The following is a 9,365-nucleotide window of genomic DNA, read 5'->3' on the forward strand; positions in this document are numbered from 1 at the left end:
GTTGCTTTGCTGCGTCCAGTGTAGAGCTGTTGCGGCGCGGCGCGACAACTGTAGCGTCCGGTATAGACACGGTGAGTGAATCCGAGAGCAAGATATGCCTCGTCATATTTTCTGCATTTAGCTTTTAAATGACCAGCACCTGCCTGGGTCTGTGCGACTTCATCTATGGCTTTTCTCTTCCCTTTCACAAACCGATCCATCTCCCATTCTAAGTTACGTCCTTTGGCTGTTTACGGTTTTATTTCTTTTCTTTTTCTGCTGATGGCACGCGCTCGACTTGAAGCAGCGCTGCTTAGACCGATCGGTGTGTGTCATCAAAGTACTGCGAGAGCTATAAGAGAGAGCAGACGTCTCCTTATGCTTTCTCTCACCGTACTTTGATGTCATACACCGAGTGTAATCGCAGTCTCTGCAATTGAAAAATCTAATTTTTTCATATCGTGATATTATCGCAAATGCAATTAATCGTTCAGCCCTATTACAGAACCAGCTTTACTGACAAAATGCGCATGGCAATCACATTCAATTAATCGTGCAGCCCTAATTGAAATGCAATATGTGTGCAAGTCCACAACAGAGAATGTCCGGTTCCGATTTATGGCCTGTCGACCAGTGCATCTCTAGCATCTCTACAGTAGTGCTGCGTTCATCAAATCAATTACACAATACTGCACATACACAAATAAGAATGTTAACCCGATGTTTAGGAATGTACAGTGTAGGTCTGGGTGATTTTTCCGATTTTATAGATTAATTTGAATTGAATGTTTTGCCACAATTTTATTTTTTATAAATCGAGGAATCATGATTTTTAATAGAAATATTACCAAAAATTTGAATTATACAATATGAAAATATGCCAATGATTACAGTAAAGAGAAAATAATGATCTAACCGCATGTCGGCGCACATGATTAACCGCTCACGTGTGACGCGCTCTGTGAAGGACCGCAAGTAGAATATATTGCTAGATGCCATTCACACAGAATGCGCTTTTGTGTTGACAAAAATGCGACCCGGGCAAAAATGCAAGAAGATGGGAGTTGAACTTCTTTTAACTTGAGTGCCGCGTTTTTAGAATGCCATTTCATGCATGAGACGTTGCAAGAGACGCGAGCGCAACAGTCAAACGCGTGTTTACATAGGAAAAGGTATGTCTGATATTTCATGTTTGTATCATGGTGACAGGCTAAAGGCTGCTGTTCATTGTTTTTACAGAACATTTATAGTTAATAATAGTTGTAAGCTCAAACTCAAAAAGTGAAGGAACTTTGAAATGAGTAATCTGAGAACACTATCATGTAAACTCATTTGACAGAGAGAACCTGAAGGCATCCTTGGATTCCTTGGAGAAGAATACTGTATGTAAACTAGGATTTTGGATCAACTGTGAAGATTTTGTTTGGAGCTGGTGAGTACATTTTTGCAAGCCCATGTCTCTGTCAGTAAGTAGATAGTGTTTTATTAAACAAATTGACATTAAGTTGTTTGTGTGTGTGCTTCCCCCTCATGATCCAGAAGTTTTGGGAATGAAAATCTTCTATGACATGCTCTTCAGAGGAAGTGAGTATTCATGTCTAACATTAAGACATACTAACATTAATTTATTTTTAAAGGAATATTCACAGTATTTTTCTTCCATGTTTTTAATTTGTTTTAATCCCAGATAAAAAAAACAAGGTGCCTTCTCACAATCTTTTTATTTTTTATTTTTTTTACCTCCAGCTGATTACTGGCAATTTGGAGGAGGACTGCTCTTTATCGGCTGTGTCTGTCACTTCTGGAGCAGAGTCATGGACCTTTTGTTGTATGTTTTGGTTTTACTTATTATTACACTAATATAGCTAGAATTCAGAATTAAAATACATATGTTTGTCTACATATATTATCAGAGCTAGCTACAGTGGTGCCCAAAATGATTAGAACATTTTCAGCAGCTAAAAATGGTTTTAAGTCAGTTATTTCTATCTTTTGCTGTAATGTGTCAGTAGGAAATACTCATAGTTTTTCAGGTAGCTTTGCAGGTAGGTTTCTTGAAGCATTTTGGAGACATTCCCAAAGTTCTTCTGAATTTAGTCTGTCTCAGTTTGTTTTGTTTCTTCATGTCATTCCAGACAGACTGGATGATGATCAGATCAGATCTCTGTGTGGAGCACTGGCTGCTGTCAGACAAAATTCTCACTGGATTATTACAATTAATGGCAAAATGAATGTTTGGAAATGTAAACCGATAATTTCCTACTGACACACTACAGCAAAAGATAGAAATAACTGACTTAAATCCATTTTTTAGCTGTTGAAAATACAGTGTTCTAATCATTTTGGACATCACTGTATATGGAGACCACAGGAGTCAGTAGAATATTGTGGATTATAGGGTTGGGTAAAAAATATAGATATCTCGATATTAATCGATTATAATTTTTACGGAACGATACCGATTCTTAAATCCCAAGAATTGATTAGTCTAGCCTGTTTTCAGTTAATGGACGGAACGCTGAAGGGCACCTCCCATCTAATATATCGCAACAAGCATTGTGCTTTGGTACTTTTAATATGAAACAAAGTCTCAGATTTCAAATTCTGTCCATTGTATTGCAGTATTCAAACAATAAATGCCGTTTTGGTGCTATTTATTGTGGAGTGACAGATCGCTGTAGCGCCTCAGTTCAACAGACGTGAACTGATCATCTCCTCCACATTAATACCAGTTTCAGCACAGAATTAACATGACTAAACATCCGAAAGTTAAAAGAAAGAGCACAACTTTACAATCCGTATCCTGTCTCATGTGATCGCTCAATCAGTGTTTCAGCTGCGCAAAGACGTCAATATAACGGCTTGTAAACAATGTCACGTAACGTCACATTTACCTCAGAAAAACATATTCGGTGACCATAAACTCATTAGTCAGATATAATATAACATATTCATTATAAATTTTACAGTTCTTCAATGTTTAATTTAATTATCAAGTTTTTATGATAGCTACCATTATGTTTATATTTAAAAAAAACGAATTGAAGTAGAAATATTATTATGTAATTGTAACTTTATTATTTTAAAAACTTCATTAAGTGTAATTTTAACAAATCAGTCAATTTTAACCTTCAATATTATAGTAGTACCAACTGACTCTCATGTATATTTTACAACATTAGTTAATAAATAGATTTTTTCCTTGAGAAAACTTGGCATGTACTGTACCTGATATAGATCCAAAATAATCGATATTGAATCGGTATTCGAATCGAATTGCAAGCTTGTGAATGAGAATCGAATCGAATCGTGAAATTTGTGTCAAAACCCAGCCCTAGTGGATTAATATAAAACTTATGTGGAAAATATATACAAAGCTATCAGCAAACAGCACAAATTGTTTCTTTCTCCACCCATCTCAAAGGTCAAATTGACCTCATCATGAGAGTAACCCTACCTGATAAGATAGAAATGCAATTTTTAGTTATTGAATTCCTCCTGGGGACTCTGAAGAACGGTTTATGAAGAATGATAATGTAAATTTACATCTGAATTATTAAAATATATAATTTATTATGAATAATAAAACTCTTTTAGAATCAATCTTGACAATCTTGTAGATATGTCTTTCTTTTTTCTGTCGAAAAAAAAAATTAAGGTTTTTGAGGATAACATTCCAGGATTTTTCTCCATATAGTGGACTTCAATGGGACCCAACGGGTTGAAGGTCCATATTTCAGTTTCAATGCTGCTTCAAAGGGCTTTACATGATCCCAGCCGAGGAATAAGGGTCGCTTGGAACTTGTAAAGCCCTTTGAAAGCTGCATTGAAACTGAAATTTGGACCTTCAACCCGTTGGGTCGCATTGAAGTCCACTATATGGAGAAAAATCCTGGAATGTTTTCCTCAAAAACTTTAATTTTTTTTTGACTGAGTAAAGAAAGACATTAACATCTTGGATTACATGGGGTGAGTACATAAGGAAATATTCATTCGGGAAGTGAACTTGTCCTTTAAGTTGAATATATTTAATTCAGCATTTTGATGAAACTGTTCTATGTTCTTCATCAGTACTGTATTTTAAATGTAATTGTGCTGTATAAAAAAAACTGAAATGTAAAATTTTAATTTTATATGGCATTTGTACAGACTTTTGTCTTCCAAATAAAACAGTTAATTTTCCATCTTGAGCATGCTTTGACACTTTATTGAAGGTTTTTGATCGTAATGATTTGTAAAATAGCAGTGTTTCTCTGTAGAGCATTTAGTGCTTTCATTGTAATAATCTAGGAAAAATTTGTAAAATAAGGGTTTTACACTGTAAAAAAAGTCCTGTAAAAAAAACGGTCAAATGACTGGCAGCTACGGCTGCAAAACAAAAAACGTAAAATTAAAGTAAAATATCATAATTGAAACAAGGAAAAATCTGTAAAATATTTTTTTTCCCCTGTAAAACCTTTAATGAAAATTTCTGTAAAATTAATGTTTTTGCACTTTATTTCAATTAAGATATTTTACTTTAATTTTACGGTTTTTGTTTGGCAGCTGTAGCTGCCAGTCATTTAACTTTTTTTTTTTTTTTTCTTTTTTACAGTGTAGTCTACTGGACTACCTGCAGTCATTTTGAATTTGAATTACCTTGACTTTTGAGAATTTTTTTAAGCATTTTCCTTGTATTATTTCTGAACATATACTATGTATAAGACAAGTTTGTAGGCTACAATTAGTTGTAGTTCATGCAACTTTTCTGCAACGATATTTGACAAGTGATTTGTTTAACATTTACATCATGTTGACAACTTCAAGTGTGGTGCACTTGGAATAGAATTTTCTTTAACTAGAGGGTTAATAAAGAAAACGTTACTTGAATCATGTTGTAGTTACATCTTCAAGTTGACTAGTTTAAAATCGTAAAAATCGAGATTCGGTCAAAAAAAATTCAAGATTTTATTTTTTTGCCATATCGCCTAGCTTTAGTATAGTGTGAAACATCAGCATATGAATACCCAGGATTAATAGTAAACCCAGTGTAAATTATGAGCAGTGTGAAATGCGAAGCAAGATAACCCAGGATTCCGTTTAACTAAGGTTTAAAATGACCAAGGGTTAACCATTTAAAGTAATAATTTCTGTGGGTGACTGCACCAAAGCTCCAGGAGATATGAAATATTGCACAAACTACTTTTAGGGTGCTTTTTTCTTCTTCTTTTTTTTTTTTTTTTGCTTGACAGTATCCGTCCCCATTAACTTTTTCATTGTGTGGAAAGAGAGCAACATAACTAACATAACTAACATCTCCGTTTTACGTGTAAAAAAAGACAATCAAACAGATCTGAAGCAAAACTAAGGTGAGTAAAAGTGTTCGTTTTGGGGTAAACTACACCGATAAGGCGACATTGGAAACAAATCTGGCCGTATCCGTCCCCATTAACTTTTTCATTGTGTGGAAAGAGAGCAACATAACTATTCCGCAAAACATCTCCGTTTTACGTGTAAAAAAAGACAATCAAACAGATCTGAAGCAAAACTAAGGTGAGTAAAAGTGTTCGTTTTGGGGTAAACTACACCGATAAGGCGACATTGGAAACAAATCTGGCCAATGTGCCAACGTCCTTTAACAAAAGTTGTGCAGTACATGTCAGAATATTTGGAACCGAATAGAGGGGCATTTACTCTAGTTGTTAGATGTGGCTTTAAAAATATAACTTGCGGCATTTGTTTGTATGACTCTCACACACAGATCTCTCTGACATGCACACCTTCGCAAACAGCGTAAATGCATGTCAGCCCCAGTGATACACAAGAAGAAGAAACCTTTGACGCGTGGGCCAAGTCAGCAAATAAATGACAAATACTGGATAACCTGTTACCACAGACCCATGAAAACAATGGCTTCCGTCTGAGCAGAATGAGGCCATGGGAAGGAGGGGTTGAAGCTCTCATAATCCTTGCTGGAAACTCGCAGTCATTAATCTGATTAATGTATACAAGTCTACAGAGCGTCTACAATATTTCAACTCCAGAAATGCCCATTAATCCAAGCATACTTTTTCCAACAAGGGCATTCTTTCCAACAAGATCTGACTCCTTTGCAACTGGCAAACAACATGGTTAGAGGAAACTAAATGCCAGGAAGACAGTACAAACAGCAAGGCCAGATTATTCTCATGAGGGAAATCATGCAATCCAAATGATCTCAAATTGTAAACAGATCAGTGACCTATATTTCAGCCACGCTGATTAATCGCACAATATTTGGCCATTCTGAGATTACCGCACTGGAATATACAGTAACGCTGCCCACTCTGGTCAATGAAGGGACATTTCACTATTATGTAAATCTACCAACAGACGTGTCAATATATACTTTTTTCATAAATTTTGTTTAAAATAAGCTTTCATTTCAGCAATGTTTTCCTTGTTTGGCATTATATTATTCCGGCATCTAGACATCAACATAAGAAAAACCCATACTGGTCGACCACTAAAAGAGATTCACACATGGCATAGATAGATATACGGAAATGCAGAGTAACATTTGCAAAACCAGAGAGAAACAAGCTTAAAATGAGGAACTTACCACAAACAAAGGAGAATGTTAGAAATTAGTGGTGCTTTGCCCAAGAAAACAGCCTCTTCGGTGGCCCTGTAAGAGGAAGATGATGTTAGGCTTTTGTCAGGTTTTAGTAAGCCAGAGAAGATATACTGTAAGCAGCAGAAAGAGTCTCCTGGTCCTCTTAAAATGGCAGTACGGTAAAGAAAGCAGCAGGTTAATATAAACCCAGGCACTCAAAGGTGGCACATTCTGAGATGGAGAGTGAAATGCCACACATAGAAGACCTGAAGAGGCAATCATGAGGACACTGGAAAACACCTCGGCTATGTGCTACTGGCCTCAAACCTGACCTAGCCATAAGTCAACACCTCACTCAAGGAATGTCCCGGGTTTAATATAAGTTAAGCTCTATGGACAGCAGCTGTGGCACAATTACCACATAAAAGATTGAGTTTTACAACTTCATAGATTAAACATTTTTGTACTAAAAATTAATATAACTGCTTTACCAACAATACTGAAGGATAAGTACATATTTTTGATGATGAACACAAACATCACAAATACGACCCATAAAACATTTCTTTCAGGATATTTTGAAATAGTACTACATGTCAGTTTTTGAGAACAATTATATCATTGATATATTAATTTATTAGTCTGATGATAGCAAATATAGATTATATATACAATCTGTCAAAGGTTTGGAATAAATAAGATTTCTTTAATGTTTAAACAAGAATTCTCTTGTAAAAAAAAGTCTCTTGCATTTAGTCAATATTGTGAAACATTATTACAATTTAAAAGAACTGTTTTCTATTTAAAAATTTTAAAAATGTAATTTATTCATGTGATGAATTTTCATGACTTCAGTGTCATAAGATCGATCTTTCAGAAGAAACCATTCTATTATGCTGATTTGGTGGTCCTCAATTATTAATAATGAGTGTTATTATGATCAATGTTGAAAAGAGTTTTTGGTGCTTAATATTTTGTGGATTTTTTGGGGATTCTTAAATGAATAGGAGTAGGACATTCAAAAGGACAGCATTTATTTGATATAGAAATCTTTTATAACACATTAAATGTTTTAGCTTTAATGCATCCTTGTCAAATAAAAAGTTTTTTTTATTTTTTTTTATCTTACCCCAAAATTTTCAATGGTTGTATCAAGTAATATCATATGTATTAAGCAGCACAACTGTTTGCTAAAAATTAAGGAACACATTTATATTTAACAACAAATGCACTGAAAATATCACACTTCTGTCTGTGAACATCTGTAGACTACACGTTCTCTTTCCAAAATGAAGCCCAGTATGGAATGTGACTTCACCTATGACATAAAGCACATTCCTGCTGTCAGGTTCAGGCACGCTGCTCTAATTAGACCCCCGAGCACACGACCGCCTCACCTCATCAGGACTTCCTCTAAACACTCCTACACAACTAAACAAGGCTGCACTCGCCCAGACACCCTTGTTTAGTTCTAGCATATTCTCCTTATTCTTCAGAATGTTTAGAGCCAAAATGTTGCATGAAATTATCAGACTATGAAATGGATTTGGAAGCACTTGCATGAAATGTGAAAAGGCCCACTGTTACAGCTCATGGCACATATCCAGGGCAGCAAGACTGAACTGACAGAAGCAGTGGATTATTTTACAGGGAACCATGGCCTAATTTCATAAATGGATCACTGACAATAGCAAGTAAATGTTGTGCCTTAAGCTCATTTCAGAAAGTCTGTGAGAAGACTTACTGCTTATGAAAAAGATCAACAGATGTGAGGAAAATTCTAAAAATCATAGGACCTCAGATGATGCCAACCCTGAAACAACATACAGAACTACCACATTTTGCTATAAGTTTGATTGCATCATATAATAATTGCTGTTAATAGTGTTCATCGTCTGTTTGATTACGTCTTTAATTGATTTTTCCGTACATTTCTGCCATACGTACATTGACTGACAGTCACCACTGATAAGCTACCACTAAATATTGTAGAAACTTAATTTGCTGTAAAGTTGCTTTGCAATGATTTGTATCGTGAAAAGTGCTGTACAAATAAACTTGAACATGAAAATTACTGGCTCATACGGATGACAAAATCTCAACAGCAGAGGAGCTAGCAGGACATATAATGTCAATATACACAATATGTGGCACATTTCACATGATATTTATTTAAAATCATTTAAAGTTAACATTTATAATAAAACGTTTATTAGCCTATGTATTCGCGATAGTGTTGGGAAATATGACCTACCAAATTTGAACTACACTGGAAAAAAAATGATACTAAATTTAAGGTAAGTGGTTGCAAACAATTTATTTCAGCTACATTTAAAAACAAATGTTAAAAGTTAGTCAACTAAATTTGTTTATTTAAATGTAGCTAAAACAAATTGATTGCAACCACTTACCTTAAAAAAAATGTAGTAAATTCAATTAATTTGTTTTTTCAAAATATAGATATCTCGATTTTAATCGATTCTCATTTTTACGAAACAATATCGATTCCCTAAATCCCAAGAATCGATTAGTCTAGCCTGTTTTCAGATAATGGATGGAACATTGAAGCGCACCTCCCATCCAATAAATCGCAATAAGCATTGTTGGTACTTTTAATATGAAACAAAGTCTCAGATTTCAATTTATGTCCATTGTATTGCAGTATTCAAACAATAAATGCAGTTTTGGCGCCGTTTAATGTGGAGTGACAGATCGCTGTAGCGCCTCAGTTCAACAGACGTGAACTGATCATCTCCTCCACATTAATACCAGTTTCACCACAAAATAAACATGTCTAAACGTCCAAAGGTAA

General features: G+C 34.9%; 1 long non-coding RNA gene across 1 annotated transcript in view; it reads right to left on the minus strand.

The window, feature by feature from the left end:
- Positions 1 to 9,365, minus strand: part of LOC107748261 (uncharacterized) — a 14,450-nt gene that overhangs the window by 1,842 nt on the left and 3,243 nt on the right. The window contains exon 2 of the long non-coding RNA XR_001640903.1: positions 6,560 to 6,625. This is a non-coding gene — a long non-coding RNA (uncharacterized LOC107748261). The remainder of the gene's footprint in view (positions 1 to 6,559; positions 6,626 to 9,365) is intronic.

Source organism: Sinocyclocheilus rhinocerous, unplaced genomic scaffold, assembly GCF_001515625.1.
Source record: "Sinocyclocheilus rhinocerous isolate Xijiao unplaced genomic scaffold, SAMN03320098_v1.1 scaffold830, whole genome shotgun sequence".
Lineage (NCBI taxonomy): Eukaryota > Metazoa > Chordata > Actinopteri > Cypriniformes > Cyprinidae > Sinocyclocheilus > Sinocyclocheilus rhinocerous.